We start from the raw sequence: 8301 nt of genomic DNA, 5'->3' as shown, positions 1-8301 counted from the left end.
TGAAGAACGCATCTAGCTGCGAGAATTAGTGTGAATTGCAGGACACATTGATCATCGACACTTCGAACGCACCTTGCGGCCCCGGGTTCCTCCCGGGGCTACGCCTGTCTGAGGGTCGCTCGATCGTCAATCGCCCCGGGGCTTCCCCGGGGCGTGGCTGGGGCCGTCGCAGGGTTAGCTCCGCTTCCCCTTCGTCCCCCCACAAGTCCAGACCCCCTGATCGCTCGTGGCAGGGTCCCTCGCCGGGTCCTGCCGCGGAGGTACGCCGCCGGCGCGTCTGGCCCCCGAGAAAGGGGCCAGGCGACCGGTCCGCCCCGGGACCCGTCCCGGGGCGCCTGGCTGCGTGCCGCTCGAGGCTGTCTGTGGTGTCCCACCGGCTGCCCGCGCGCGCCTCGGGCGCCCACCTCCACGGCCGGCTTCCCGGGGAGGGCCGAAACCCCTTCCGGATCCGATCCGTGGGAAAGAGGGCGCGCGGTCTGCCGGGTTTACGCCGGGCCCCCCTGCTCCGGCAGGGTCCCGGCCTTCCCCCGGCAAACCCCCCTTTGACGCTCCGGCGTCATGCTTCCGACTACGACCTCAGATCAGACGTGGCGACCCTCTGAATTTAAGCATATTACTAAGCGGAGGAAAAGAAACTAACCAGGATTCCCCCAGTAACGGCGAGTGAAGAGGGAAGAGCCCAGCGTCGAATCCCCGCCCGGCGGCGGGCGCGGGAAATGTGGCGTACAGAAGACCGACTCCCCGGCGTCGCTCAGGGGGCCCAAGTCCTTCTGATCGAGGCTCACCCCGCGGATGGTGTTAGGCCGGTAGCGGCCCCCGGCGCGCCGGGATCGGGTCTTTTTGGAGTCGGGTTGCTTGGGAATGCAGCCCAAAGCGGGTGGTAAACTCCATCTAAGGCTAAATACGGGTGCGAGACCGATAGCCAACAAGTACCGTAAGGGAAAGTTGAAAAGAACTTTGAAGAGAGAGTTCAAGAGGGCGTGAAACCGTCGAGAGGTAAACGGGTGGGGTCCGTGCAGTCCGCCCGGAGGATTCAACACGGTGGGAAGGTCGGTGGCCCGGGAGTTCCGGATCCTCTCCGCGGGACCGGGGCCCGTGGCCCGGGCCCTACCCGGCCCCCGCAGGGCGCATTTCCTCCACGGCGGTGTGCCGCGACCGGCTCCGGGTCAGCTGGGAAGGCTTCGGGGTGGCAGGTGGCCCTCCGCTCCGGCGGAGGGTGTTACAGCCCCCCTGGCAGAAACGTTGCCGTGTCCGCGGGGCCGAGGGAGATTCGACTGCCTCCGCGCCCTCCCCCGGGCACCCGTCCCCGGCCGCCCCTAGGGGCGCGCCGGGGCGGTTGACTTTGGGGGACGGGGCCCCCTGCTCCCTGTCGACTGGGGCGGACTGTTCTCAGTGCGCCCCGACCGTGTCGCGCCGCCGGGCGGGGAGGCCCACGCCGGGCACCAGGGGTCTGCGGCAATGTCGGTTACCCACCCTACCCGTCTTGAAACACGGACCAAGGAGTCTAACACGTTCGCGAGTCGGAGGGCCGAGCGAAACCCTGTGGCGCAATGAAGGTGAGGGCCGGCGCGCGCCGGCTGAGGTGTGATCCCGCCGCGCTTCCAGCGGCGGGAGCACCACCGGCCCGTCTCGCCCGCTCTGTCGGGGAGGTGGAGCATGAGCGTGCGTGATAGGACCCGAAAGATGGTGAACTATGCCTGGGCAGGGTGAAGCCAGAGGAAACTCTGGTGGAGGTCTGTAGCGGTCCTGACGTGCAAATCGGTCATCCGACCTGGGTATAGAGGCAAAAGACTAATCGAACCATCTAGTAGCTGGTTCCCCCCTCCGCCTCCATCGCCCTTAGTGCACCGCATGTTCGTGGGGCACCCGGTGATAAATCATTCGTAGACAACCTGATTCTGGGTCAGGGTTTCGTAAGTAGCAGAGCAGCTACCTCGCTGCGATCTATTGAAAGTCATCCTCTGAGCCAAGCATTTGTCGAGGAAAATGGGCTCTCCGGGCAGGCCGCCGGGGAGTGGACGTGGCCTGGGCTTAACCCTCCTTGGTCCAGCGGGGCCCCAGGGAGGCCGGGCCTACCTAGGGTTCGGAAGGAGGGACCGGGCCGGGGGCTTGATCTCCACCCGGCAGGCCACGATGTGTTGGAGAACCCCCTGTCCATGCAAGCTCGCCGGGGGGTCCGTGCGTTCATCGAGGCCCAGGGAGGCTCTCACCAGCCGGGGCTAGGGTTCGGAAGCAGGGACCGGGCCGGGGGCTTGATCTCCACCCAGCAGGCAACGTGGTGCTGGAGAACCCCCTGTCCATGCAAGCCAGCCGGGGGTCCGTGCGTTCATCGAGGCCCAGGGAGGCTCTCCCCGGCCGGGTTAGGGTTCAGAAGCTGAGACCTGGCCCGGGGCTTGAGCTCCATCCGGCGAGGGTCTAGGGCGCTGGGTACGGGTGTCCACTGAGTCCCGGGGAGGCTCTCCCTGGCCTGGCTAGGGTTTGGAAGCTGGGACCTGGCCCGAGGCTTGAACTCCATCTGGCAGGCCCCGAGGGTGCTGGAGCCCCCTGTCCTGCAAGCCAGTCGAGGGTCTGGGCGCTAGGGTCCCTCTGGGTCTGGGGAGGCATTCCCCGGCCTGGCTAGGGTTCGGAACATGGGACCGGGCCTGGGGCTTGAACTCTGTCCGGCAGGTCCCGGGGTGCTGGAGCCCCCGTCCTGCAAGCCAGCCGAGGTTCCGGGCGCTGGGGTCCATCGGGGCCTGCAGAGGCTCTCCCTGGCCTGGGTAGGGTTTGGAAGCTAAGCCCCAAGCCCGCCAAGAGCAGGACGCCGTTTAGGCCCGGTCGAGCGGGCGAGTGGATTTGTCGAGCCCTGCACACTATACCTTATTTTGGTATAGTATATACAGAGGCAGCTTCCTACAGACGGGCATAGATTATGGCGTACATTGACCTTGCATTTATTGGTATTGCCGTTGTCGGGCTTGCACATATCATGGTATACCTCAACATCATATTTACTCATCCTAGCAGGCTGTGGTGTGATAGTAGTGTCTCTGGAAGGATACAAAGCAGTGAGTATACCGTGGACTGTGGTGTGATAGTAGTGTCCCCTGGAAGGCTACAAAGCAGTGAGTATACCGTGGACTGTGGTGTGATAGTAGTGTCCCTGGAAGGCTACAAAGCAGTGAGTATACTGTGGACTGCGGTGTGATAGTAGTGTCCCTGGAAGGATACAAAGCAGTGAGTATACCGTGGACTGCGGTGTGATAGTAGTGTCCCTGGAAGGCTACAAAGCAGTGAGTATACCGTGGACTGCGGTGTGATAGTAGTGTCCCTGGAAGGCTACAAAGCAGTGAGTATACCGTGGACTGCGGTGTGATAGTAGTGTCCCTGGAAGGATACTGTTGTAAATCGAAGTAATGGTCCAGGTGGATGAATATAGGATATTTATTGAGTACTACAGAGATAAGCTGGTGTCCCCATCAGAAAGCAGGGAGCTAACTGACAAGACAGAATATAGAGATATGTGACATCAGACATATAGAATGTGGGTCTTAAAGCGACACCACATAATTGAAATAGTAAGAATACAACATATCCTCTCCCCTTCACATACTAATATAACAGAATAAATTTTAACTCATGCCCCTCGATATAAAATTCACATTAACATGAAACATAATCACGTAAGTATCTAGGTGACCTCCTTTCCCTTTGACCCCTACCGGCATCAATGGGATCTCTACTGACCGGTTCTGAGACACGGTTAGGCTGAAGCAACTTGGCTTTCTTTTCAGCTTTCTTATACAATGCTACCCGCCTCAAGTTCCAACACGCACCATTGAATAAAGTTACAAACCTTTTATGGACGGACCTAACTTTAAATGGACCCCTAAACTTTGTCAACCCGATACCAACTCTTCCTGGTTTCACCTTCACCCAATCATTCACTGATATATTGCATTGATTTCCTGACACCTTCCCGTCTTCCAACTTGTCTAACCCCTCTCTACCTTCATACTTCTCAAACTTTCCAGTGCTCAAACATTCCTTCATCCATGCAGCAACCAGTTTAGTACCAGCGGAACGTCCCCTCATCATGCAAAAGGGAATCTTCCCTGTCACACCATTCTCAGTAGTCCTATAGGCCCAAACCAGATCATTAACTAATTCTTTCACGTTGGCTTTGGATGAGAGGGCCATCTGAATCGCACCTTTGACCATGCGGTTTGCCCTCTCAACAATGCCATTACCCTGTGGGTTGTAAAGTGAAGTTCGCGAATGTGCAATGCCACATTCTTGTAAAAAGCTAGCCATTTGTGTGGAAGTCAATTGCGTTCCGTTATCTGTAATAATCTTCATAGGAAAACCATCTTCTCTGAAAATATCCTTCAATGCTATGATAGTGCTGCTGGTGGTGATTTCCTTCAAGAACTTAACAACCAACCATTTTGATGTAACATCTACAACTACCAAACCAAACCTCATATCCTGACTCAACTGATAAAAGGGCTCAATGAAATCAAGGCATATGGTGTGCCATGGACACCCCGGGTCTTCTATTGTACCACAATTATTCTGGCCCCCCACCTTAAGTCTCTTCTCACTCTCCATGCAATCCGAACATTTTTCCACCCAGTCAGAAATTTCGAGGTCCATGCCTGGCCACCAAAAGTGCTCCCTCACTCTTCTCTTGGTGAGTGACTGTCCCAGGTGACCCTCATGAGCCAACTTAAATAAGGTAAATCTCACCTCCTGTGGTGGAATGAACTTATCTTCTTTCAAGATAACTGAACCTTCGTTGTCCAGAATAGATAAATCTTCCAACACTTTTAAGTATGGACGCAAAGCAGGAGATACACAACTCTCTCTCCTCGAACCCTTCACAATAAGGTCTTTCACCCCTTTCAACACTTCATCCTTCGCCATAGAGGCATTCCACCAACTCCTACTAACTGCCCCAGCACACATCTCTACCAACTCATCTACGGCTGCCACAGACCCTTCTGAATTGAGCGAATCAACACCTGGTTTGTCTACTAATTCCCAGGGTAGAGGAAGTCTGGAAAGGCCGTCAGCTTGGCAGTTCTTCCAGCCGGGAATATATTCCACAGTGTATAAGTACTCTTGGATTCTTGCAGCTAGTCTGGCCAACCTCGCTGAACCTTTCCCAGCTCCACCAGGTGATAAGATCTTAACTAAGGGTTTGTGGTCTGTTAATAGTGTAAATTTGAACCCCCACAAATACATTCTATAGTACTCACAACCCCATGCCGCAGCAAGGGCCTCTCGTTCAATAATAGAATAATTTCTTTCTGTGGTTGTGAGAGTTCTTGACGCAAAGGCAACAGTCTTCAAGCCTGAATCATGCATTTGAGCTAGTACTGCACCGACACCTACAGCACTTGCATCTACTGTCAAAACAGACCGACGATTGGTGTCAAACGGTGTCAAGATACCAGCCTCACATATTTCTCTCTTAATGTCTTGGAAACAATTATCTTGTTCCTGATCCCATACAAACTTGCACCCCTTTCTCAACAGAATTTTTATCTTCTCGGTTTTCCCTGCAAAATCTTTTACAAATTTTGCATAATACTCAATGAGGCCAAGAAAAGACCTCAACTGATCTTTGTCACATGGGACTGGTGCATTCCTGATGGATTCTAACAAATCCCTTTTTGGTCTAACCCCTTTAACAGATAATGTATAGCCAAGGTATTCCACTTCTTCCACTGCAAACTTGCACTTCTCTTTTTTCAATGTCAACCCTGCTTGTTCCATCCTTTCTAATACAGTCTTTAATATCAAATTATGCTTCTCTACAGTTTCCCCAAAGATTAAAACGTCATCTTGGAAGTAAACCACATTGTTCACTCCCTTTAACACCGCACCCATCATTCGTTGAAAGACTCCAGCCGCTGATGCGAGTCCAAAAGGCATGCGAGTGAATTGGTAAATCCCTTCAGTAGTTATGAAAGCAGTCAGTGCCTTAGAGTCTTGATGCAATTTAATTTGGTGGTAAGCACTGCGGAGATCTAACTTAGAAAAATACTTTCCGCCTTTTAGCGAAAGGACCAACTCATTAATATTTGGCAATGGGAAGTTGTCTACGACGATGTTCTGGTTTAATGTGCGAAGGTCCACACAGAATCTGAAACTTTTGTCAGGTTTGGTCGTGATAACGACTGGGGAAATCCATGGTGATGTTTCAATTTGTTCGATCACTCCCTGATCTGACATTTCCTGTAACATTTTCTTGACTTCTTCACGTGCAATGAATGGAACCTTCCTGACCCTGTGTTGCACTGGTATGGCACCATCACGCAGTATAATTTTGTGCACGTAACCTTTTAATTCTCCGATGTGTTCATCAAACAAACTTGACATTCCATTGACTATCGACTCTGTTGTAATGCTGTCAACTACCATCACTTGTGGTACAGCCCTGGGATTGATAATTATACTGAGATCGTACTGTTGTTCCCACCCTAAAATTGCGGGACCTGACTCTGCCACATAAACTTTCCCTGACGTGAAACGATTTTCGAAGGAAATTTCACATACCATGTATCCTAATAGTATTATACTTTCCCCTTGGTATCCACAAGGGCTAATATCACTTGTCAACAACTGTACATTTTCCCAATTCTCCAAGTACATGTCTTTGGGAATGATGGTCCAGAACGACCCTGGGTCAACCATTAACTGGACTTCTTTCCTATCAATCAGGAATTGAGCTTTGGGTCTTTGCCTCCTGCCAGGTTCTCCTCTACTCATATTCTGTCCCCCTAAGCACAATAGTTTATTAGTGCCTTCGACCCCAATGTCATTTTTCGTCACTTCTTTCTTTTCTACCACTGCTACTTTTTCATTAGTCGTCCCTTTGCACATCTTAAAGAAATGGCCTTTTCTCCCACATTTCCTACATACCTTGTCTAGGGCAAAGCATCTCTTGTAATCTGAAGTATGAAATGTGCTACCACACCTACCGCACATTCTTCCTTGGAATCTATTCTTCTCCGTACTTGGAAACCCACTACTGTATCTTTTAGTGTTCCTTTCTCCAGTGTCTATACTTTTCTTATTTACAGCCGCAACTTCTTCTTGGTCTACGCAAGAAACACCATTCCCATGTCCATTCTCTTTTACACTGTCCTTCTTTTCCATCTCCTTCATGCATGCATTAGATTCTTTAACTACTTTGGCTATGTCAATGGCTGTCTGTAGAGTAGGGTTCTTTGCCGCCCACAATTTTTCTTGCATTTTTTTGTTTCGACACTGTACTATCAGCTGGTCTCTTATCATTTCGTCCCTTATCTCTCCGAAGTTACACTTAATGGACAATTCGCGTAATCTGGTTACGAATTGATCCACAGATTCCTCTGCCCTTTGTGGTTGAGTATAAAATTTGTGTCTGGCCATGACAATATTTACTTCTTTTGAATATTGTTTTTTCATTCGCGCTTTTGCCTCAGTATACACATTGGACAATGACCTACCATCCTGGTTCAAACCTACAGGCAAGTATTTAAAAGAGTGCTGTCCCTCTTTTCCTAGAGCGCTCAATAAAAGAGCTTTCTTCCTGGTGGCGCTGAAATCCTTCCCGTCAAGCGCCTCTATGTAGTTCTCAAAAATATCTATCCATTCATCCCATTCAATGGGTGGATCTCCAGCCGACTGTAGGAACATGGGTGGTGTGATAATGTTAATGTTTTCCATTGTTATATATATATATATATATATATTTTTTTTTTTTTTATTAATTACGCCCTCGTAGTATCTTTATACTGTATACTGTTCACAGGATTATGATAAAACACCCAATTGTAAGTCGTTCACCTTGTAGGGAAAACACTGTTTTATATTTTAATTTGATTCGTTTTGCCGCTTCTGTCGCTTTATGTAGATTACCTTAGTGTAGAAGAGATGTTGTAATTTCAGTATAATTCGTTGTTCTCGTTGTTCGATTCACTATCTCTGCCGCTTGGAAAGGGAAACTGGTTGCTTAGTAACGCGTAGTATACAAAATGGATACTTGCGCAACGTCGCTCCGTCGCTCACGGTGATGACGTTGACTTTGCACGTTCATCCACGTTCAGCAGCGAGAAGAACAACAACGTTCCGAGAAAGTCGTGGAGGTGAAGGATTCCAACTGTAAGTGTTCGCGTGCAACCTTGTAGAAGCGGCTTCAGGTTCGTGTGCAGTAGCGATTAAGTGAACTTTTAAAAGATGCCGTGTATGGCTACAGCGGCTCTGTGGCTCCACTTGAGCTGCGTGTCCCCATCAGAAAGCAGGGAGCTAACTGACAAGACAGAATATAGA

The 8301-nt window shown here is 51.0% G+C and overlaps 1 protein-coding gene and 1 non-coding gene across 2 annotated transcripts in view; both read left to right on the top strand.

The window, feature by feature from the left end:
* LOC144756851 (5.8S ribosomal RNA) overlaps nt 1-118 on the top strand; it is a 154-nt gene extending 36 nt beyond the window's left edge. Inside the window, exon 1 of the ribosomal RNA XR_013595356.1 lies at nt 1-118. This exon is cut by the window's left edge and continues 36 nt beyond it. This is a non-coding gene — a ribosomal RNA (5.8S ribosomal RNA).
* The window catches only part of LOC144752353 (major histocompatibility complex class I-related protein 1-like), a 191495-nt gene that overhangs the window by 160628 nt on the left and 22566 nt on the right, over nt 1-8301 (top strand). The gene's annotated exons all lie outside the window — the stretch shown is intronic.

The sequence above is a fragment of the Lissotriton helveticus genome, chromosome 5_1 (assembly GCF_964261635.1).
Source record: "Lissotriton helveticus chromosome 5_1, aLisHel1.1, whole genome shotgun sequence".
In the NCBI taxonomy this organism is placed as follows: domain Eukaryota; kingdom Metazoa; phylum Chordata; class Amphibia; order Caudata; family Salamandridae; genus Lissotriton; species Lissotriton helveticus.
This window is presented reverse-complemented; position numbering and strand designations above follow the sequence as displayed.